The sequence below is a fragment of the Schistocerca serialis genome, chromosome 6 (assembly GCF_023864345.2).
Source record: "Schistocerca serialis cubense isolate TAMUIC-IGC-003099 chromosome 6, iqSchSeri2.2, whole genome shotgun sequence".
Taxonomy (NCBI): domain Eukaryota; kingdom Metazoa; phylum Arthropoda; class Insecta; order Orthoptera; family Acrididae; genus Schistocerca; species Schistocerca serialis.
In genome coordinates this window covers 185441973-185466571 of record NC_064643.1, presented here as the reverse complement: position 1 = coordinate 185466571, position 24599 = coordinate 185441973, and the positions used below count along the sequence as shown (strand labels likewise).

General features: G+C 47.1%; 1 long non-coding RNA gene across 1 annotated transcript in view; it reads right to left on the bottom strand.

Annotated features, from left to right (window-relative positions):
• LOC126484573 (uncharacterized) overlaps positions 1-24599 on the bottom strand; it is a 327761-nt gene that overhangs the window by 250307 nt on the left and 52855 nt on the right. Inside the window, exon 2 of the long non-coding RNA XR_007587882.1 lies at positions 7281-7368. This is a non-coding gene — a long non-coding RNA (uncharacterized LOC126484573). The remainder of the gene's footprint in view (positions 1-7280; positions 7369-24599) is intronic.

The window sequence follows — 24599 nt, the reverse complement described above, 5'->3', positions numbered from 1 at the left end:
AACTGATTTAACATTTTATGGAGCACTGTTCTCAAGTTTTCAGGACGACAACAATAACAGCCCAGCGGTATGTGCAAGTTATAAGACTGCGCTTAATATAGCGAGAGCTGGAAAACCATTTGCTGAATTAATAGGTCTCGGTTAAGAGCAAACATCAGTCATGAAAATTTACGTAACTGTTTGTGTTAGTCTGTATCTAGAAATTTTGTTCCAGATATTAAACATATTGTAAACTCCACCTGTGATAATTAAGTAAAACGTATCGTAGGTAATAGGTACTCTTTCAAACCAAGATTTCTTTCAAGCACTCCTACTAACCTTATTCATTCACTCAATAAAGCAAGCTAGGAAACAAAACGCATTACAGAGAAAGGAGCGGACAGAAGGTATGGTGGGGATGGGAGATAAGCGGGTGGCCAGCTTGCCCCTGTGTGCACGCGGAACACCTGTCAACTGCACGCGTGCAAGTGCACCGCACATGTGCAGGATTCCTGCCCGCCCCTGGTGTATGTGGTCTAACTTCTTTGCAAGTTGTTTGTAACTAAGTTTGCAATGTTGGTACCAAATACAGTCGGGTTGCTAGACTCTCGCAGGCAACGTAAAATTATCTCTGTAATCACTGCATCGACAGACGACTGGTAAGAGAACGTTCCAGAAGATACGCCGCACGGAGGAGCGGCGCGCTAGGGAGAACTGCCACAAATTAGTGGCGAGTGTTCCTCGGGCGCGCGCACCGCAGGTATATGCGCTGCGCATGCGCAGATAGCCCTCGTTACGAGCCGCGCAGCCGGCGGCGCGTGAAACGTGGGCCAAGTCAGGCCACGGCTGGGAACTCGCGCTCTGCACGCCGTCTGGGGAGCACGTTTCGAAATTACAGAAATATACGAGACTTCTGTCCGCAACTGACCGGATATCGATATACGGACAGGGGTATCGTGTCGTGACGCCGTCCACTGACTCGTAGCTGGATGTGGTTAACACCGAAATTTGCACTGTATGCCGCATAGCTCTGCCAGAGGAAATCACGTAGCGGAAAGGCGGTTAGACGGCCGAGTACTGCAGTTGTCATCTGTACCTGAGTCAGGCTCGGCTACGGTGACTACACTAAAACAGACCTGGGCTTTACCATCGTAAACGAACGTGTTTATGGGGGGTCCGACAACCATCGTGATACACGAGATAACAGTTGTCACTTCTCTGTTTTTATAGTTTCATTGTCCGTGATTATGCTACATTCATTTTATTATTGATGTTTATTTCAAAGCCACTAGGTTCAATACAGTGGGCACATCGCATGTATTAACTTTTTCGTACGTTTAATGTCAACAAACTGAAATATTTGCAAAGGCGTGATGCTCAGTATAGCACGCTCTTGTGTTTCACTCATATGTGTGATTTCAAAAAATTGCACTCCCGAGCTATAGAGGGTGATTTTGCTAATTTGGGGAAAACTGCTGGAAACGATCGCCTGAGCAGATAAGGTGCAGAAAAGGTCACATAGAGGCGTCGATGACTCAGAAGCCAAATGTTCCAACGCAAAAATCAAGATTTTACAGCAGAACCATTCAAAATTTTTAACTGTAGCTGGTAAATAAGGGATTCATATAAGAACAATGAAAATAGGAACAAATATTCTTTAATGCTCTAAAAACTTTCCAATTTTTAAATTTCGTCAACATTTTGTTTTGCATGATTTTTTGAATTATAACCTTACTTATTTAAATCCCTAAACAAAACTCTCATGGTCTCTTCGCAAGATATACGTAGGAGGGAGCAATATACCGCTTGACTCCTAAGTGAAGGTATGTTCTCGAAATGTCAACAAAAGACCATACCGAGCTACTGAGCGTCTCTCTTGCAAGGCACTGGAGTTTATCTATCATCTCCGTAACGCTTTCGCGATTGCTAAATGATCCTGTAACGAAGCGCGCTGCTCTCCGTTGGACCTTCTCTACCTCTTCTATCAACCCTATGTGGTACGGATCCCACACTGGTGAGCAGTATTCAAGCAGTGGGCGAACAAGTGTACTGTAACCTACTTCCTTTGTTTTCGGACTGCATTTCCTTAGGATTCTTCCAGTGATTCTCAGTCTGGCATCTGCTTTACCGACGATTAATTTAATATGGTCATTCCATTTTAGATCACTCCTAATGCCTACTCCCAGATAATTTATGGAATTAACTGCGCTTCCAGTTGCTGACCAGCTATATTGTTGCTAAATGATAAAGGATATTTCTCTCTATGTATTCGCGGCACATTACACTTGCCTACATTAAAGTATACAAGCGATGGTAATAGCTCAAAAATGCCATTTTTTGAGTTGTAACACTTTCCTTAGCCATCGATATGGAAGGAACGCGTTCCGGGGGAGATGCTCGCAATAAAAGATCAGTGACTGACCGAACGTCTTCTCTGTACTCGACTTTCACTTCCACACTCAAGAGAGCAGTACTCTTCTACTCTTCTCCACTACAGCTGCCACTGTACGTATTATTTTCGACGCTTGCAGCCCTTATTAGCTACAGACCCTGTAGCGTAGACACCACGCATGCTCTCTTAAATGTGGACTGAAACCCTAGTACAGACAACCGGAAGGCGCCGCAATGGGCAGCTCTACACACTCCAGTGGTGGCCAGTTTCTTCGTGGAACATATCGAAGCACAGGCGCTGGGCTTAGTAGGTAGTAAACATAAGGCGTGGTACAGATATGCAGGCATCACCTTCGTTGTGTAGCGCTATGGTGACGAATAGCTCGGTGACCTCCTAAGGCACCTGAACAGTGTCCACGCCAACACAAAATTTACTACGGAGGTACACTACTGGCCATTAAAGTTGCTACACCACGAAGATGACGTGCTACAGACGCGAAATTTAGCCGACAGGAAGAAGATGCTGTGATATGCAAATGATTAGTTTTTCAGAGCATTCACACAAGGTTGGCGCCGGTGGTGACACCTACAACGTGTTGACATGAGGAATGTTTCCAACCGATTTCTCATACACAAACAGCAGTTGACAGGCGTTCCATCACGTTTCCGACTTTGATAAAGGTCGGATTGTAGCCTATCGCGATTTAGGTTTATCATATCGCGACATTGCTGCTCGCGTTGGTCGAGATCCAATGACTGTTAGCAGAATACGGAATCGGTGGGTTCAGGAGGGTAATACGGAACGCCGTGCTGGATCCCAACGCTAGCAGTCGAGATGACAGGCATCTTATCCGCATGGCTGTAACGGGTCGTGCAGCCACGTCTCGATCCCTGAGTCAACAGATGGGGACGTTTGCAAGACAACGACCATCTGCAACGGACAGTTCGACGATGTTTGCAGCAGCATGGACTATCAGTTCGGAGACCATGGCTGCGGAACCCCTGACGCTGCATCACAGACAGGTGCGCCTGCGATGGTGTACTCATCGACGAACCTGGGTGCACGAATGGCGAAACGTCATTTTTTCGGATGAATCCAGGTTCTGTTTACAGCCTCATGATGGTCGCATCCGTGTTTGGCGACATCGCGGTGAACGCACATTGGAAGCGTGTATTGGTCATCGCCATACTGGCGCATCACCCGGCGTGATGGTATGGGGTGCCATTGGTAACACGTCTCGGTTACCTCTTGTTCGCATTGACAGCTCTTTTAACAGAGGACGTTACATTTCAGATGTGTTACGACCCGTGGCTCTGCCCTTCATTCGATCCCAGTGAAACCTTACATTTCAGCAGAATAATGCACGACCGCATGTTGCAGGTCCTGTACGGGCCTTTCTGCATACAGAAAATGTTCGACTGCTGCCCCGGGCAGCTTATTCTCCAGATCTTTCAACAATTGAAAAAGTGTGGTGAATGGTGGCCGAGCAACTGGCTCGTCACAATACGCCAGTCACTACTCTTGATGAACTGTGGTATTGTGTTGAAACTGCATGGGCAGCTGTACCTGTACACGCCATCCAAGCTCTGTTTGACTCAATGTCCAGGCATATCAAGGCCGTTAATACGACCAGAGGTAGTTGTTCTGGGTAGTGATTTCTCAGGATCTATGCACCCAAATTTTGTGAAAATGTAATCACATGTCAGTTCTAGTATAATATATTTGTCCAATGAATACCCGTTTATCATCTGCATTTCTTCTTGGTGTAGCAATTTTAATGGCCAGTAGTGTAGAAAAGAACCAACAGCTTGTTACGAGGGATGGTGAGAACCTTCGCTGCAGTGTGTTTCGAAAACCGACACAGATAGACCGATACCTCCACAAGCTGTCAGACCACCATGCGAGCCAGAAAAGAGAGATGATAAATGGGCTTGTAACGCGCATAAGACGAATATGTGGTCCGCAGCTCGGGCGGGAGATACAATGTCTGTAAAGTGTTCTGCGGTGCGGTGAGTACACCTGTCACGTCCCCTTTATGTAACGTCCCCATAGAAAAAATGTTGAATCACTGTGCTGATAAACATCTTATGTAATTTGATTTTCAAACAGCTGAGCAAAACTGAACGTACTCAGACATTCACAAAACTGACACACAATATTTTTAGCGCAACGCAATCTGACTTTCAGTAATCCCTACGAAAGAATGGCCCTGACTAACAACAACCTATACCTTTCATGAATCACTTACCTCACAACAATCTTCGTTACTCGAACTACTGCAATACAGCGAGCGCCAATATTGGCAGCTAAATAAAAGATTGTAACTACTCAAGGCACTAACTACTGGTAGGCAAAGGTGGCAAATGAAAGAGTTTAATGGAGAACAGACAGTGTATTTACTTACATGTACAAGGCACGCGGTGTATTCCAGACATTGCAAGTGGGTCCCTTTTTTGTCCTTTCCCTATCTGAGACACTTTTTGATCTTCTTTCTCGGTTTAAAAATAGTCTTTACAACGTGTTAGCGGAATATGCGGCAGGTTCTGCCGGTCGCCGTGGCAATGTATGCCAGAAAAGCCGTACCCGACATTTCTTTTTCATATGTGTCACTTCGCCGAGTGTTTCATTTCGTGACACTTTTATGTGACCGGCGGTGTGTAAGTAGGCTGTTTAGGTTTTTATATTGGTAACGCCAAGTAGCGCTCTATATGAAAATCACTGGCTGTGCTGTGTGCAGTCTGTGTCTGATTTGCATTGCTGAAAAATTCTCTATTGTAGTGGGCAGTTGGATGTTAATAGCGCGTAGCGTTGCGCAGTTGGAAGTGAGCCGCCAGCAGTGGTGGATGTGGGGAGAGAGATGGCGGAGATTTGAGAGCGGCACTGTAGGTTGGGGCAGGTGGGGAAATCGGCCGTGGTTGTCCACGCGTTGTGCGAGACCGAGCACGTAGTAAAATTCGACGACACCGAGCTTCTTGCGCGGAGAAGAGCTCCACGCGTGCTTGCTCAGGAAAGCCTTAGAGGTGCACAAACATGACAACAGCTTCAAGAAGAAATAAGAAAGACTCAAGGTGAACGAACCCTCTATTCCTGTGCTTCAGCGAACGTCCGTATCAGGTATTAAGCGGGGAACCGCAGTGGTAATGACCACAGAAAAGCCCTCTCGGGCTTTCGTCTGCTAGGTACATACGACTGTGAGTCAAATGAAGACCTTAAATTTGTAATAACAAATCGAAATTTCGCGCCGTTATCGTGTAAGTTGGTAAGCGTGGTACAAGAAGCGTTCAAAATGGCCTGTAGGTGGCAGCGTAGTGCAAATGCACACATACCGTCGCAGTATCAGCATAAAGATGGCCGCCCTACTTGCGACTTGCATCAGGGAAGAACAGCGTTCTGTTATTCGGTTTTTGCGTAGTTAAGGTGTGAAACCTATTGAAATTCATCGACGAATGAAGATTCAGTACGGTGATGCATGTTTGTCACAGTAGCAAGTCTACGAGGGAGTAGGAAATTCGCAAATGGTGTGACTTCAGTGGAAGATGCTGGTCGTCCAGATCAGGCACAACGAGCTGTGGCTCCATAGAACATTGCAGCAGTTGAAGCCATAGTGAAAGAAAACCGCCGAGTGACACTGAATGACATTGCAGCATGTTTAAAGATTAGTCATGGCTCAGCACAACACATTGTGCATGATGTGCTCCAGTTTCGCAAAGTGTCTGCAAGATGGGTGCCACGGCAGCTGACTCCTGAAATGAGGCAACGACGTGTTGATGCTTGTGAAGAACTTCTTCGGCGCTTTTGAACGAGAAGGTGATGGCTTCCTTGCAAGAATCGTTACTAGGGACGAAACCTGGGTTCACTTCCACCAACCGGAAACGAAGAGAGCGAGCAAGAAATGGCGCCATTCGTCATCACAAACCCAAAGAAGTTTCGAACGGAGCCATCACCAGGGACGGTTATGCTGACTCTCTTTTGGGACGAAAAAGGCGTCATTTTGGAGCGTTACATGCCTAGAGTGACCACAGTTCTCCTAAAAAATCATCTGCGGTCTGCAGTCAAATCAGAGCGACGTGGATTGTTGTCAGCAGGTGTCCTTTTGCAACATGACAATGCAAGGCCCCACACTGCCCGCACAACAGTTGCAACAATCACAGACCTCCATTTTGAGAGTCTTCCTCATCCACTATACTCACCAGACTTTGCCCCAAGTGATTTCCATATGTTTGGACCACTTAAAGACGCAATGGGAGGAAAGAAGTTCCGTTCTGATGAAGAGGTACGCCACGCGGTGCATGAGTGGTTGCGCGGACTAGCAAAAGAATTTTTTTTCTGAAGGAGCTTAGGCCCTTTGTAAGCGCTGGAGGACTTGCATTGAGCGTGGCGGAGATTATGTTTAAAAGTGACACAGCTTTGTACCAATTCTGCACAATAAATAATACTGAAAAAAAAATTTAAGGTTTCCATTTGACTCACCCTCCTATAATCTCTGGCCGCGAGCTCACTCCAGTGTGCCACCAGCAATAAAGAGTCAAGCTTTGATAATGCCAGCCACTCTTGCTAGCGAAACGTATTCTTTCAGTCATTAAAACCTACGCTGTCAAAGATGTTTCATCTCCTCATTCATTCCCTAAAATAGTTGCCACGCCTGCTGAAGCGCCCCGCCGACAACCGGGCCTCTGCAACACAGACTGAATTGGTGGCGCATTGTGTCCCGGCCAAGTGGTATGAATGAGCCTGTGAGGCGGCGCGCGGCCTGTTTCGCAACGCGCCAGCTGCAAGTTCAAATGCCGCTCCTCGCTTTCGGCTGTCGCGGTTGGCAGCAGTGCGATTCAGCCAGTGCGGGAGCTGCATCGTTAAGCGCAGCCGTTCACTTCTGCAGGTGTGTGCCACTGATTCAGAGGCGCGCACGTACCTGTCTGTGCTCGGCGTCACCTTACTGCTAGCGGGATCGAGCCGGACGGGCAGTTCTCAATATGGCGGGGGCATCACTGCGGTGTCTCCTGCGGAAAGAAGATAATTTGTGTCATATATTCCACCGGCAAAGCCACTACACATCACAAATAAAAGCTGTAAAAGCTGGGGGAATCCCGCCCTATGCGAAGCACCGTTTTCTAGTATTCTTTTCACGCAGACATTTTCCAGTACTTTATGTGTTCCCGTCTATTTGTTTATTTTGTTTCATTTAGTTGTGCGTATTAACCTCTTAGAACTACTGATAGTTTAGGAGAGCCAGCCATGACAAAACTCTACCATCTGGTGAGCAAAATGTATGAGACAGGCGAAATACCCACAGACTTCAAGAAGAATATAATAATTCCAATCCCAAAGAAAGCAGGTGTTGACAGATGTGAAAATTACCGAACTATCAGTTTAATAAGTCACAGCTGCAAAATACTAACGCGAATTCTTTACAGACGAATGGAAAAACTGGTAGAAGCGGACCTCGGGGAAGATCAGTTGGGTTTCCGTAGAAATGTTGGAACACGTGAGGCAATACTAACCTTACGACTTATCTTAGAAGAAAGATTAAGAAAAGGCAAACCTACGTTTCTAGCATTTGTAGACTTAGAGAAAGCTTTTGACAACGTTAACTGGAATACTCTCTTTCAAATTCTGAAGGTGGCAGGGGTAAAATACAGGGAGCGAAAGTCTATTTACAATTTGTACAGAAACCAGATGGCAGTTATAAGAGTCGAGGGACATGAAAGGGAAGCAGTGGTTGGGAAAGGAGTGAGACAGGGTTGTAGCCTCTCCCCGATGTTATTCAATCTGTATATTGAGCAAGCAGTAAAGGAAACAAAAGAAAAATTCGGAGTAGGTATTAAAATTAATGGAGAAGAAGTAAAAACTTTGGGTTCGCCGATGACATTGTAATTCTGTCAGAGACAGCAAAGGACTTGGAAGAGCAGTTGAACGGAATGGACAGTGTTTTGAAAGGAGGATATAAGATGAACATCAACAAAAGCAAAACGAGGATAATGGAATGTAGTCCAATTAAGTAGGGTGATGCTGAGGGAATTAGATTAGGAAATGAGACACTTGAAGTAGTACAGGATTTTTGCTATTTGGGGAGCAAAATAACTGACGATGGTCGAAGTAGAGAGGATATAAAATGTAGACTAGCAATGGCAAGGAAATCGTTTCTGAAGAAGAGAAATTTGTTAACATCGAGTATAGATTTAAGTGTCAGGAAGTCGTTTCCGAAAGTATTTGTATGGAGTGTAGCCATGTATGGAAGTGAAACAAGAACGATAAGCAGTTTGGACAAGAAGAGAATAGAAGCTTTCGAAATGTGGTGCTACAGAAGAATGCTGAAGATAAGGTGGGTAGATCGCGTAACTAATGAGGAGGTATTGAATAGGATTGGGGAGAAGAGAAGTTTGTCGCACAACTTGACTAGAAGAAGGGATCGGTTGGTAGGGCATGTTTTGAGGCATCGAGGGATCACAAATTTAGCATTGGAGGGCAGCGTGGAGGGTAAAAATCGTTGAGGGGGACCAAGAGATGAATACACTAAGCAGATTCAGAAGGATGTAGGTTGCAGTAGGTACTGGGAGATGAAGAAGCTTGCACAGGATAGAGTAGCATGCAGAGCTGCATCAAACCAGTCTCAGGACTGAAGACCACAACAACAACAACGGGTGTGTTGTCGAAATTACGGCCCAGTAGTGCCAGAGTAAGTGTTTTGTATGGCACAGACAGCAAGAAACCTGAGAAGTGCAGTCACATGTGAACATCATGCTCACTGTGCTCAGTTTTAACGACGTAGTGCGTGGTAAGTTCTCGTCACAAGACTGAACAATCTACAGGTTGAACGTACTTTGCTTGATGCAATCCAGAAGAAAACGGCCGGATTTGTGGCGAAACAATTAATGGCTTTTATCCCAAAATAATAAACCTGCCAACACTTCGTCACTTGGTTGTGATTTTTTAGCCAAAACCAATACTGTAACGATGCACCAGTCTCCATTTTCGGCGCATGCAACCCCTTGTGGCTTACCTGTTTCAAAAAATTAAGAAAACTGTGACGAACGATCACCAGGATAAAATAAGAGAAATCAGAGCTCGTACGGAAAGATATAGGTGTTCATTCTTTCCGCGCGCTATACGAGATTGGAATAATAGAGAACTGTGAAGGTGGTTCGATGTACCCTCTGCCAGACACTTAAATGTGATTTGCAGAATATCCATGTAGATGCAGATGTAGATCGCTGAGAGACCTAACAGCTGTCCGTAAAATCGAGTTCTTGAAGTGTTTGGTGGATAGATAAAAGCGGTGGCGTTCAAAATACAAAAATTCCCGGTGTGTTTTTGAACACACCTCGTATGACTGTCTGGGCCTTCTGAACATCGTCCCACACAACGAACGCCAGAGCGACCTTTGGACGCTGGTAACTGATAGAGACAGAGCCGGATTGCTACGTCCGCCAAGCGCTATCGTCGCGAATATGCACGAGAGTCTTTTGATCCGCACCGCTTACAGAGCAGACAACAAAATAACACTTGATAAGGCGAGGCCACTTTCGCGTAAATCCTTCGCGTGAGAACCGCTCGCCACGGTGCTGACGTCACGCACGCGTCGTTGACAAGATCCACACCGTCTGGCGCGAATTCCTGCCAGTGGGTTTTCAGATCGCGCCTTAAACGCGTTTCTGTCGTAGCTACTGCTCCTAAACAAGTTGTTCTCGCACCGAGCTATTGGATTCCCAGTGTGGCGGCGCGCCTGTTGTCGAATGTGTTGCGGCTGGCGATTGTGCACCAGGTGCTCCGATTCAACTCAGAAGCTCCACATGTTTCGCTGCATAATCTAGGTCAATAAGCAAAGCTCAGTCAAGAGAAGCTGTGAACGTTTACACTGCTTGTGTCCCTACACTGAATCATTTTAAAACAGCTGATAGTTCTTTTTACTTTCCGAGGCCGGCCGTTGTGGCCGAGTGATTCTAGGCGCTTCAGTCCGGAACCACCCAGCTGTTTACGCTTGCAGGTTCGAATCCTGCCTCGATGGGTGTGATGTCCTTAGGTAAGTTGGCTTTAAGTACCTCTAAGCCTAGGGGACTGATGACCTCAGATGTTAAGTCACCTCTTGTTCGCATTGACGGCACTTTGAATAGTGGACGTTACATTTCACATGTATTACGACACGTGGCTCTACCCTTCATTCGATCCCTGCGAAACCCTACATTTCATCAGGAAAATGCACGACCGCATGTTGCAGGTCATGTACGGGCCTCTCTGGACACAGAAAATGTTCGACTGCTGCCCTGGCCAGCACATTCTCCAGATCTCTCACCAAGTGAAAACGTCTGGTCAATGGCGGCCGAGCAACTGGCTCGTCACAGTACGCCAGTCGCTACTCTTGATGAACTGTGGTATCGTGTTGAAGCTGCTAGGGCAGCTGTACCTGTACACGCCATCCAAGCTCTGTTTGACTCAATGCCCAGGCGTATGAAGGCCGTTATTACGGCCAGAAGTGGTTGTTCTGGGTACTGATTTCTCAGGATGTATGCACCCAAATTGCGTGAAAATGTAATCACATGTAAGTTCTAGTATAATATATTTGTCCAATGAATACCCGTTTACCATCTGTATCTCTTCTTGGTGTAGCAATTTTAATGGCCAGTAGTGTATTAGCTGGGTGGCCAATTGCAAATGTACTATTTACCGTGGGCCAAGCTGTATAAGCAATGTCCTTCCTTTTTTTTCTGCAGTGTGCTAAAGTGGGTTTCAATCCTTTGTTTTTACTGTCTGGAACAGCGCTAGGAGACGCTTGCAGCGAAATGCTAGTCCAATGCCTCACTCCTTACTTTTGTAAGGACCTCGTACTGCCGGCCGGGTGGCCGAGCGGTTCTAGGCGCTACAGTCTGGAACCGCGCGACCGCCTGGGTCACAGGTTCGAATCCCGCCTCGAGCATGGATGTGTGTGATGTCCTTATATTAGTTAGGTTTAAGTAGTTCTAAGTTCTAGGGGACTGATGACCTCAGAAGTTAAGTCCCATAGTGCTCAGAGCCATTTGAAGAGGATAGCAACAAGGGAAAGTAATATCGCTGTTTAAAGAATGAGACAGAAGGAGCTGTCAGAATTATAGAGGGATTAATTTACTGGATCCAGTACACGAGGCTTACCCTAGGATCTTTTAAAAACCTCGTACTCGCGAGCCTATCTGCTCTCCCAGAAGCTCCAGAACCGCCGCTTACACCACCATCCTCACGAAATGCTGCACTGACGGGAAGGAATCCGGACGTCATTAGCAGAAGCGACAACAATACGCAATCACCTGGCGGTCTTCCGCGGATTCAGAAGCCGCCGTCCTTGTATAACGCCGTGGCGAAATCGCGCCCGCGACCTCGATGTGCAAATGCGTCTGCCGCGTTAACTGGCAGTAGCGATACAAACCGAACGCCTCGAGCTGTTTGGCCAGGTTTCACTTACTGTGCTCCTACATCACGGGTGATGAAGGTACGGGTTTGACGAATCGTCAATAGCCCGGTTATAGGAAACTGTAGCATCTCGTCTGTGTTCGTTGCTTCCACAAGACTCGAAGTGCCGCCGTTACGTTACCGCCGGAAATGTTTCGTCACTCACATGTTTTCTTCCCTGCATGCAGTTCGTGCCCGAGTCGGTTCGAGTCGGAAGTTTTCGTATTCCTCCAACCCATTATTCTCAGCGGAGAATATGGGTATAACTTATTTCGTCAGTCGTCATGTTTTCTTTCCCACACGCAGTCGATTCTGGAAGCGCCTCCAGTATTCGTAATCCTCCAGTTACATACTCCCAGGTACGTTTTGCGCGTGCAATGGATGGCGTGTGTGACCGAACTGTGCGGGATCTGTGTGTGTCTCTAACATATATTAGTTTTGTCTTCCTAAATTAGGCAATCTTCAGCGCAAGCCAGAAGGACAATTGATGGGTCTTTATACAACTGACACACATTCCAGCCCGTTATTTCTGCCGATATACTCAGCTAACTCTTGAGATGTTCACCGTAATTCACCACCGGTTCTGTAGCAAGGTACTGTGACAGAAGTGTTAACATTTTAAATGTCGAAGTGCCATGTTCCGCACTTTATTTGAACAAATAGTACCAAAACAACGCACTTTTCATAGTTATTTAATCTGCCGGCAGCTAGGAACGGCATTCTTTCTCGTTGCACCCAGGCTGTAATACAGAAACCAACCCACGCGGCGATCTACTTCCAGAAGTATGATATCAAATCTGACATCGAAAAATAACTTTAACCACGAATCTGCCATCGCAAAATAACCATTTGACCTGCAGTTCCTGCTCCGTCACATTTTATCCGCTATTCATATGTTAGTTGATCACTAAATATTACTGCAGCAGTTTGACGGTTATGAAATAAGAGAAGTGCCAGAATTTGGTTCCTTTCAAACTTTAAGAAACAAAACGTCTCCACAGCAAGGAGAACGGCTGTGAGGTGGCGTCCAATTGGGGCACGGCTAAGTGGGCTGTGCCTGAAGGACCACTGCTGGGACCAAAAAAGTGGTTCAAATGGCTCTAAGCACTATGGGACTTAACATCTGTCATCAGTCCCCTAGACTTAGAACTACTTAAACCTAACTAACCTAAGGACATCACACACATCCATGCCCGAGGCAGGATTCGAACCTGCGACCGTAGCAGCAGCGCGGTTCCGGACTGAAGCGCCTAGAACCGGTCGGCCACAGCAGCCGGCACTGCTGGGACCAGCATTGTTTCTTATATATACCAGTGACATGCCTTCTAATATGATAGGTGAGTCTAAAATACACTCCTGGAAATTGAAATAAGAACACCGTGAATTCATTGTCCCAGGAAGGGGAAACTTTATTGACACATTCCTGGGGTCAGATACATCACATGATCACACTGACAGAACCACAGGCACATAGACACAGGCAACAGAGCATGCACAATGTCGGCACTAGTACAGTGTATATCCACCTTTCGCAGCAATGCAGGCTGCTGTTCTCCCATGGAGACGATCGTAGAGATGCTGGATGTAGTCCTGTGGAACGGCTTGCCATGCCATTTCCACCTGGCGCCTCAGTTGGACCAGCGTTCGTGCTGGACGTGCAGACCGCGTGAGACGACGCTTCATCCAGTCCCAAACATGCTCAATGGGCGACAGATCCGGAGATCTTGCTGGCCAGGGTAGTTGACTTACACCTTCTAGAGCACGTTGGGTGGCACGGGATACATGCGGACGTGCATTGTCCTGTTGGAACAGCAAGTTCTCTTGCCGGTCTAGGAATGGTAGAACGATGGGTTCGATGACGGTTTGGATGTACCGTGCACTATTCAGTGTCCCCTCGACGATCACCAGTGGTGTACGGCCAGTGTAGGAGATCGCTCCCCACACCATGATGCCGGGTGTTGGCCCTGTGTGCCTCGGTCGTATGCAGTCCTGATTGTGGCGCTCACCTGCACGGCGCCAAACACGCATACGACCATCATTGGCACCAAGCCAGAAGCGACTCTCATCGCTGAAGACGACACGTCTCCATTCGTCCCTCCATTCACGCCTGTCGCGACACCACTGGAGGCGGGCTGCACGATGTTGGGGCGTGAGCGGAAGACGGCCTAACGGTGTGCGGGACCGTAGCCCAGCTTCATGGAGACGGTTGCGAATGGTCCTCGCCGATACCCCAGGAGCAACAGTGTCCCTAATTTGCTGGGAAGTAGCGGTGCGGTCCCCTACGGCACTGCGTAGGATCCTACGGTCTTGGCGTGCATCCGTGCGTCGATGCGGTCCGGTCCCAGGTCGACGGGCACGTGCACCTTCCGCCGACCACCGGCGACAACATCGATGTACTGTGGAGACCTCACGCCCCACGTGTTGAGCAATTCGGCGGTACGTCCACCCGGCCTCCCGCTTGCCTACTATACGCCCTCGCTCAAAGTCCGTCAACTGTGCATACGGTTCACGTCCACGCTGTCGCGGCATGCTACCAGTGTTAAAGACTGCGATGGAGCTCCGTATGCCACGGCAAACTGGTTGACACTGACGGCGGCGGTGCACAAATGCTGCGCAGCTAGCGCCATTCGACGGCCAACACCGCGGTTCCTGGTGTGTCCGCTGTGCCGTGCGTGTGATCATTGCTTGTACAGCCCTCTCGCAGTGTCCGGAGCAAGTATGGTGGGTCTGACACACCGGTGTCAATGTGTTCTTTTTTCCATTTCCAGGAGTGTATTTCCGTTTGCTGATGTCACTAGCTTGGTAGTAGTGAAGGATGCTGACTGTAGCACACGCAATGTATCAAACACTGCAACTTAAGACGTAAGTTAATGGCTTGTTGAAAATAAACCGATTCTAAATCATAGTAAGACTCAGTTTTTACTGTTTTTAACACATAATTCAACAACTAAAACTAACGTTTTAATTACACAGAATAGGCATATAATTAGCGACTCTGAACATTGTAAATTCCTAGGTATTTACCTGTTACGTCGTCATGGAAATCCCATGTTCAGGACCGTGTGAAAAAACTAAATGCCGGTATATTTACCATTACAACAGCATCTGCTAAAGCTGAGCTTCCAAAACGAAAATTAGTCTACCATGCTTGTTTTCATTCGCTTATGACACACATCATTATATTCTGGGGTAACCCTTACCATTCACAAAGGGCATTTGTCACTCAGAAACGGGCAATTTAAGAGATATATTGTGGAAGTTCGTTTACCTGTTCTCATGAGTGCAGTAACTGCTCAGTGGAAATGACGTCCAGTAATGAAAGTGACCAGTAACGAGTACTTTGTACCCCGTATGTGTCACCGCAGTACCGAATACATACGGTACAGCCTGTGGTCGTTGCTTTTACAGCCCTATTAGAGAGGAGGAGGAGACCGGATACGACAAGGATATTATGATGGGTATCAGCCGTCTCCTACTCACGGAGACCATCCGCTCTGCTTCAGAGACAGACTTTCACGAACTTCTTCCTCAGCTTTTACATCTGTAAGTAGAGCGGCTTTATGCCGGAAATCGACCTCTGCATGTGCCAATTTACTTGTGATATCCTTCTTGCTTAGGAAACCGTGAGCAATCTTGCCTCTTAAACAGAAGAATTCTTTGACTTCTTCCATGTTAGTCATCGCCTTCGCGTTTGCTTTGTTTATCCTATGTCTGTTGCTTTGTTTATCCTATGTCTGTGCTAGGCACTCTGATGATTCCTTTACTGGTTTGCTAAGCATTCTTAGGTGCAGCCGGGAGACAGTATAACGTCATCTGCAAAACGTAGCATTCGTATCTCTTTCCCTTGTACTTTTATCTGTTTTCGAACTTTTTTTCACTTTCGAGTTTTCTTCTTCGAAGTAAAAGTTGAAGCACGGTGATGGTAAAATGCAAGCAGGCCTTTCAGCTTTCTTTACCTTCCAGTCTTACTACCCTCACTTTTGTTTTTATAGATTAATCACCTATGTTCGCCAGCCCATATCTCCTAACAATTGCGAATACCTCATTCCCTTTTACAATGACGAAGGCTTCCTTCACTCTACTTTCAATAACAAAGCAAATTTGAAAACTGCTTCTCGACTATCTTTTCTCTACTTGAAACCAAACCGATCTTCGTACATCCCTTTCTATTCTTCTGAATGTAACGTCGGTCATCTATTATCAAGTGTGATACGTCCATTTATATGAAATAAATTAAAGACACTGAAATGAAACTAACGGATTGATGGGGATGAATATACTGGATGTTCCAGAAGTCTTTCCCTGGTTAAAAACATTCATAAGACATAGATATGACACGACAAATACTTTGTATCTTGAATTGCATGTGACATATTGAAGTGTTTGTGTACGCACGTACTTACTGTTAGCTTGTTACAGGGCCCACTGATGTAACAACAGCGGAATCGAATAGCAATTGCAAACAACATATAGAAAACCACAAAAAAATGGTTCAAATGGCTCTGAGCACTACGGGACATAACATGTGAAGTCATCAGTCCTCTAAACCTAACTAACCTAAGGACATCACACAGCCGGCCGCAGTGGCCGAGCGATTGTAGGCGCTTCAGTCTGGAACTGTGCGACCGCTACGGTCGCAGGTTCGAATCCTGCCTCGGGCATGGATGTGGCGCTGAGCACTATGGGACTTAACATCTATGATCATCAGTCCCCTAGAACTTAGAACTACTTAAACCTAACTAACCTAAGGACATCACACAACACCCAGTCATCACGAGGCAGAGAAAATCTCTGACCCCGCCGGGAATCGAACCCGGAAACCCGGGCGTGGGAAGCGAGAACGCTACCAAACGACCAGGAGCTGCGGACGGCATGGATGTGTGTGATGTCCTTAGGTTAGTTAGGTTTAAGTAGTTCTAACTTCTAGGGGACTGATGACCTCAGATGTTAAGTCCCATAGTGCTCAGAGCCATTTGAACCATTTTTTTGACATCACACACATCCATGCCCGAGACAGGATTCGAACCTGCGACCCTAGCGGTCGCGCGGTTCCAGACTGAAGCGCCTAGAACCGCTCGGCCACACCGGCCGGCCGAAGACCACGAGAAAGCCCAATGTGCCCTCTGGTATCACGAGACACGGTCAGCAAAACAGTCCAGAGCAAATACGAGACATAGCACCACAGAAAGCTACCAGATGTTAGAAACATCAAGATGCGGAATGCGCAGTCTGAGGAAACAGGGAACGTAGGCGACCTCCGTAGAACAGGCGGGTCTGCATCTACGGCGCAGGCAGTTCAAACAGTGAGAAGATACCTTCATGAGTAGTCCCAAGAAAGTCAGCCCGCAGAGCTTCATGTGAGCTGCCGATTCCGACGACATCAGTGCACCGCATCCGACATAAACAACTTATTTTCCCTGCATCCAAAGTCAAGATCGTGCAGTCCCTCCAAACAACGGGTTACAGTGCCGTTATGACTTTGCTATGCCGTGCTGGCTGAGATTGAGGAAGATGATCACTATCTGAAACGTGTCCTTCTCCCAGATGAGGCCACACGTCATTTGAACGATGTTGTCAACCGGTTTGGGGGTCCTACAATCCGCACGCTGAGTGTGAGGCGGTCAGAGACAGCCCTAAGCTGAACGTGTCGTGCGGTCTTATGCACGATAAAATAATAAGACCTTTTTTCTTAAGTGAAACGACAATCATAGCCAATACCTCCCCTGGTTGCGCCAGCAGGACATCCTGAACTTAATTTTCCAACTGGCGTTAGACGTTCGTGCCTATTTGGATGCAACATCTCCGGAAAGATGCATTGGGATGGTGGTCCGGTCAACTGGTCTCCACGATCACTGGACATACAACACCACTGAACCCTGACGTCATAACATCCATACCTCAAGAAATATTTTTACCAACACATTGGTGGATCTAGAAAATCACACTGATATCCTTCGAGCAACGAAAAGAACGCACGACGAAATATATACACTGCTGGCCACCGTAAATGCAACACCAAGAAAGACAAGAGGTAGCACAACAAAATTTATTTTGTAGATAACACGTTGACCAAGTATCAAATGATTACGTTTACAGACGTCTGTGACATGTGGTTCCTGCCAGAATCAGTAGCCAGAGTAGCCGCCATTGTTGGAGATCACCGCTGCCACACGTCTCGGCATTGAGTCAAAGAGACGTTGGATGTGTTCCTGGGGTACAGCAGCCCAAGCAGCTTCCACACGTTGCCAAAGATCATCTGGTGTGGCAGCTGGGGATGTAATCAGGGTCACTCGTTGAGCAACGATGGACCACATGTTTTCTATCGGCGAAAGATCCGGAGAGCGAGCCGGCCAGGGAAGCAATTCAATCTGGTTATTGACGAAGAACCTTTGGACAATGCGTGCCACGTGTGGTCGCGCATTATCCTCTTGAAATATGGCTGTGGCCGAGCCCTGAAGGTAAGGAAGGACAACTGGCTCCAGCACCTCGGATATGTAGCGCCGGCTATTTAAAGTACCGGCAATGCGTAGTAGAGGCGTGAGAGAGTAATATCCAATACCGCCCCATACCATAATACCCGGTGCAAGACCAGTGTGGCGGTGCATAATGCAGCTGTCCAGCATCCTCTCTCCACGGTGTCTCCGCACTCGAATCCGACCATCGTGGTGCTGCAGACAGAAGCGTGCCTCGTCAGTAAAGACAACGTCATTCCATTCTGCCGTCCACATCCGTCTGTCATCACACCATTGGCGACGGAGACGTCTGTGGTTCTGCGTCAATGGTAGACGAAGCAATGGACGTCTTGCGGACAGACCACTCTGCTGTAAACGGCGTCGAATGGTACGCGCAGACACTGGATGATGCGTTACAGACGCAATGTGCTGTGCTATGATTCGGGATGTCACTGAGCGATCCGTCACTGCCATGCGCACAATTTGCCTATCAGCACGTGCAGTGGTGCACCGAGGTGAATGCGATCGACCACGTCGGTCCGTCGTACCCTCCTGCATCCAACGGTCACATATCCGCATTACAGTTGTTTGGTTTCGTCCAACACGACTAGCGATTTCTCTGTATGATAATCCACAATCTCGGTAAGCCACTATCCTTCCTCTGTCTAACTCGGATACTTGATCAAACGATGTTCGCTGTTGTCTAAGAGGCATAACTGATCGTCTTGTGAAACAACCACAAGGTAAACACACGTGCCGAACGCACACTCGTCGAAATCGCCAAGCCTTAAATGGCGCTATGAGGTGGCGCCACAGGCGCGCGCGATGTGCGTCTGCGCTGAAATTCTAATCAGTTGCATATCTCATCGCTGCAAACCCATGGTGTAAATTCCACTTGATTCGGATGCTTCCTTCAGGGTGTTGCATTTACGGTGGCCAGCAGTATATATATATATATATATATATATATATATGTGTGTGTGTGTGTGTGTACACAAAAACTTGAATACACTGGTGTCCAAAATTAAAGCAACAAACGGAAATTTTGCAAGGTTGCGTTTATTTTGTCACAAAACAATACAGAACGTAAACAACTGCAACATGCATAAAGGTAGACAAAAATGTTCTTCGTATTTTCCAACTTAACGAATTTGCACAGACATTCCGACAACTGGTTAATGTGCTCAATGTGGGGTGTTACCAGGTCTGGCTGCAATAAAGGCATGACAACGACGGGGCATGCTGTGAATAACGTCATCCGTCTCATGTTGAAGCAATAGCGCGCATTATTCCTGCGGAGCTGCTTGCTGGAGAGTGGTTGCTGGATGCTGACTTGACGCAACCTGTCTCTCTAGCGCTTCCAAGACATACTGTACGTGATTCAAATCTGGACAGCGAGCAGGCCAGGCCACACGTGGAGTATATTCCGTTTCCAAGAAAACATCGACCACCCGTCCTTCACGAGTTCGAGCATTGTCGTCAGTCACACGACTTTGCTACAGCGGCACATGAGGTCCGAGGATCTCGTCGCGATACCTGACACCATTTAAACTTTGCTGATTCACCCGTACAATTTCACGAAGAGGTGTTGGAGTGGTTAACATAACCCTGCCCACACCATTAAGGATTCCGAAATCGTTTCCACGTTCCCTCCACATACGAATGCGTCGATAATCACTCTCCAGACCAAATCGGGACTCATCTGTTCGACCGTCCGGGTGGCATGTCGACGACTCCAATACACATTCCCTTCTGTGAAGACGCATCAGAGGTACACGTACAGGTCTCCGACAATAAAGGCCACTCTGCCTCGCTACAGGACGTGCAGCGGATGCTGCGAGGTCAAATGCCAGTGGGCGTGCAGTGCTAAGCCAAATAACGACTCTCTCCTTTTGATATTACACGTGCTGGGCCCCGCCGTGGTCTTCGGGATACTGTTTCGGTTTCTATAACTTGTCGCCACATCCGATCAACAACAGAACGATTCACATTTAGCCTTCGGGCCACGTCAGTTTGCCAGTGTCTTGCTTCCACTCTTTCTATGGCCCTCCATCTAGAAAGCTTTTGATACCGTTCCTCACAAGCGACTACTAATGAATCGGCGTGCATATGGAGTATCGTCTCAGTTGTGTGACGGGATTCGTGAATTCCTCTCAGAGAGGTCAGTGTTCGTAGTGATAGACGGTAAATGATCGAGTAGAACAGAAGTGGTATCTGGCGTTCCGCAAGGTAGTGTCATGGGCCCTCTGCTGTTCCTGATTTACATAAATGATCTAGGTGATAATCTGAGCAGCCCCCTTAGATTGTTTGCAGATGACGCTGTAATTTACCGTCTAGTAGAATCATCAGACCATCAATTCCAATTACAAAATGATCTAGAGAAAATTTGTGTATGGTGCGAAAAGTGGCAGTTGGCACTAAACAAAGAAAAGTGCGAGGTTATCCACATGGGTACTAAAAGAAATCCGATAAATTTTGTGTATATGATAAAGCGCACAAATCTAAGGGCTGCCAATTCTACTAGATACCTAGGAATTACAATTACGAGCAACCTAAATTGGAAAGACCACATAGATAATATTGTGGGCAAGGCGAAACAAAGACAGCGGTTTGTTGGCAGAACACTTAGAAGATGCGACGAACCCACTAAAGAGACAGCGTACATTACACTTATCCGTCCTCTGCTGTAATATTGCTGCGCAGTATGGGATCCTTACCAAGTAGGATTGACGGAGGACATCGAAAAAGTGCAAAGAAGGGCAGCTCGTTTCGTGTTATCGCGCAATAGGGGTGAGAGTGTCACTGATATGACACGCGAGTTGGGGTGGCAGTCAGTGAAACAAAGGCGGTTTTCTTTGCGGGGAGATCTATTTACGAAATTTCAATCACCAACTTTCTCTTCCGAATGCGAAAATAATAAAAAAAAATGGTTCAAATGGCTCTGAGCACTATGGGACTTAACTACTGTGGTCATCAGTCCCCTAGAACTTAGAACTACTTAAACCTAACTAACCTAAGGACATCACACACATCCATGCCCGAGGCAGGATTCGAACCTGCGACCGTAGCGGTCACGCGGTTCCTGACTGTAGCGCCTATAACCGCACGGCCACGCCGGCCGGCGAATGCGAAAATAGTTTTGTGACACTCAGCTATGAATGAAGAAATGATCATAATAATAAAATAAGGGAAATCAGAGCTCGAACGGAAAGATTTAGGTGTTCCTTTTCCCATGCGCCATTCGAGAGTGGAATGGTAGAGAAGTAGGAAGGAACTTAAAGTGTGAATTCCAGAGTAACCGTGTAGATGTAGATGTACAGTCTGGTAGGACGTCTTCTCTGTGCCATACTGCACCGTCTGTGACTGTGTACACAGCGGTTGTGGATGTGGGACTACCCGCCAAACACTACTCCGTTTGATAGGTGCCCTGACACCACGGCTGACGTGATTTTCCATCGACCGGAATGCCATCATCCGTGCAGAACGCGACTGTACGGACATCTGTTTTGTAAGATTATACCTCGAATTAGACACAATACAAGGAAACAGCGTTTGCTAAAATTTTGGACACCAGTGTACGTTACCTGCACTTCAAGATAAAAGATACGAGGGCAAGTCAATTATTATCCGCAATTTAGTTATATTTTTGTTTATTTTGGCAGTACTGTCGTTTTACGTTGATGACGCGTGCTTTGATTATTTGTTGTTATATCTTCGCAGTTTTCAAGCTGCTAGATTAGTTTCGTTGTCACTGTCGTGCCGTTAATCATAGCTGCTCGCCTGTCTGTTTGCACCATAGAAGAGCAACGTTCAGTGATCCGTTTTTTTGTGGTTGGAAGGCGTATCAGGGGCCGAAATTCATCGAAGACTTTCGGTACAGTATGGGAATCGTGTTTTGCCACAACGGAGTGTCTGCGAATGGATTGAAAAATTCCGAAATCGTCGCACAAATGTTACGCACGATGAAGGAACCGGATGACGGTTTAACCCCACAAATGAAGAAACCATTGAGTGTTCACATGAAATGATTCTCTTAGACAGACGATTAACTATTGACGAAGTGGCACATCGTCTCCAACTTAGTCACGGTTCTGCCTACGAAATCATCCACAACAGACTTGGGTTTCATAAAGTTTGTGCAATATGGGTCCCAAAACAACTCACACAGTTGCATAAACAAACGCAATTGGACATCTGCAAAAAACATTTGGGTCGCTATGGTAACAAACTGGACAACTTCTTAGACAGGATCATTACTGGTGACGAAACATGGATCCATCATTTCGAGCCGGAGTCTAAACGGCAGAGTATGGAATGGAAACATCCAAATTCGCCGTCAAAGAAAAAGTTCAAGACCCAACCGTCCGCAGGAAAACTGATGCTTACGGTTTTTTGGGACGCACAAGGTCCAGTACTGTAACATTATGGGGAAAGGGGCACAGCAATAAACAGCGTACGTTGCAGTGAGACGCTCACTGCCAGGCTAAAGCCTGCAATTCGAAGCAAACACCGAGGATTGCTGTGAAAAGGTGTTGTGTTGTTGCACGACAATGCCCACACTGCTGAAACGAGTCAGAAACTCAGATTTCAAGTACTGGATCATCCTCCATATAGTCCCGATCTTGCCCCTTCTGTCTATCGCTTGTTTGGTCCACTCAAACAGGCCTTAAGGGGCCGTCGATTTGCCTCGGACGAAGCAGTGAAAGAAGCGGTGCATCCCTGACTCGCAGCTCAACCGAGGACCGTCTTTCATGAGGGCATCAGGAAGCTTGTACAACGATGGACCAAGTGCGTTGAAAAGCAAGGAGACTGTGTCGAAAAAGGATGTTCTTGTAAGTTTTGGCCATTAAAGTCTACTACACCAAGAAGAAATGCAGATGATAAACGGGTATTCATTGGACAAGTGATTGCATTTTCACGCAGTTTGGGTGCATAGATTCTGAGAAATCAATATCGAGAACAACCACATCTGGCCGTAATAACGGCCTTGATACGCCTGGGAATTGAGTCAAACAGAGCTTGGATGGCGTGTAGAGGTACAGCTGCCCATGCAGCTTCAACACGATACCACAGTTCATCAAGAGTAGTGACTGGCTTATTGTGACGAACCAGTTGCTCGGCCACCATTGACCAGACGTTTTCAATTGGTTAGAGATCCGCAGAATGTGCTGGCCAGGGCAGGAGTCGAACATTTTCTGTATCCAGAAAGGCCCGTACAGGACCTACAACATGCGATCGTGCATTATCCTGCTGAAATGAAGGGTTTCGCAGGGATCGAATGTAGGGTAGAGCGACGGCTCGTAACACATCTGAAATTTAACGTCCACTGTTCGAAGTGCCGTCAATGCGAACAAGAGGTGACCGAGACGTGTAACCAATGGCACCCCATACCATCACGCCGGGTGATACGCCAGTATGGCGATGACGAATACACGCTTCAAATGCGCGTTCACCGCGATCTCACCAAACACGAATGCGACCATCATGACGCTGAAAAAACAACCTGATTTCATCCAAAAAAACGACGTTTTGACATTCGTGCACTCACGTTCATCGTTGAGTACACCATTGCAGGCGCTCCTGTCTGTAATGCAGCGTCAATAGTAACCGCAGCCATGGTCTCCGAGCTGATATTCCATGCTGCTGCAAACATCGTCGAACTGTTCGTGCAGATGGTTGTTGTCTTGCAAACGTCCCCATCTGTTGACTCAAGTATCGAGACGTGGCTGCACGATCCGTTACAGCCATACGGATAAGATGCCTGTCATCTCGACTGCTAGTGATACTAGGCCCTTGGGATCGAGCACGGCGTTCCGTATTACCCTCCTGAACCCACCGATTCCATATTCTGCTAACAGTCACCGGATCTCGACCAACGCGAGCAGCAATGTCGCGATACGATAAACCGCAATCGCGATAGGCTACAATCTGACCTTTATCAAAGTCGGAAACGTGATGGTACGCTTTTCTCCTCTTTACACGAGGCATCACAAGAACGTTTCACCAGGCAACTGTTGTTTGAGTATGAGAAAACGGTTGGAAACTTTCCTCAAGTCAGCACGTTGTAGGTATCGCCACCGGCGCCAACCTTGTGTGAATGCTCTGAAAAGCTAATCTTTTGCATATCACAGCAACTTCTTCCTGTCGGTTAAGTTTCGCGTCTGTAGCTCATCATCTTCGTGACGTAGCAATTTTAATGGCCAGTAGTGTAGTTCCAAACTGGTCAGACATGCGGAAACCTCTATGCAGTGAATAAGTGTAGTGATAAATGAAACTGCGTGCCAGATCGGGAGTCGACCGCGCACTTGCTGCTTATCGCAGGGAGTCGCGTCAGGCAGTGGGCTGTCTCGGCAGGCCCCCAC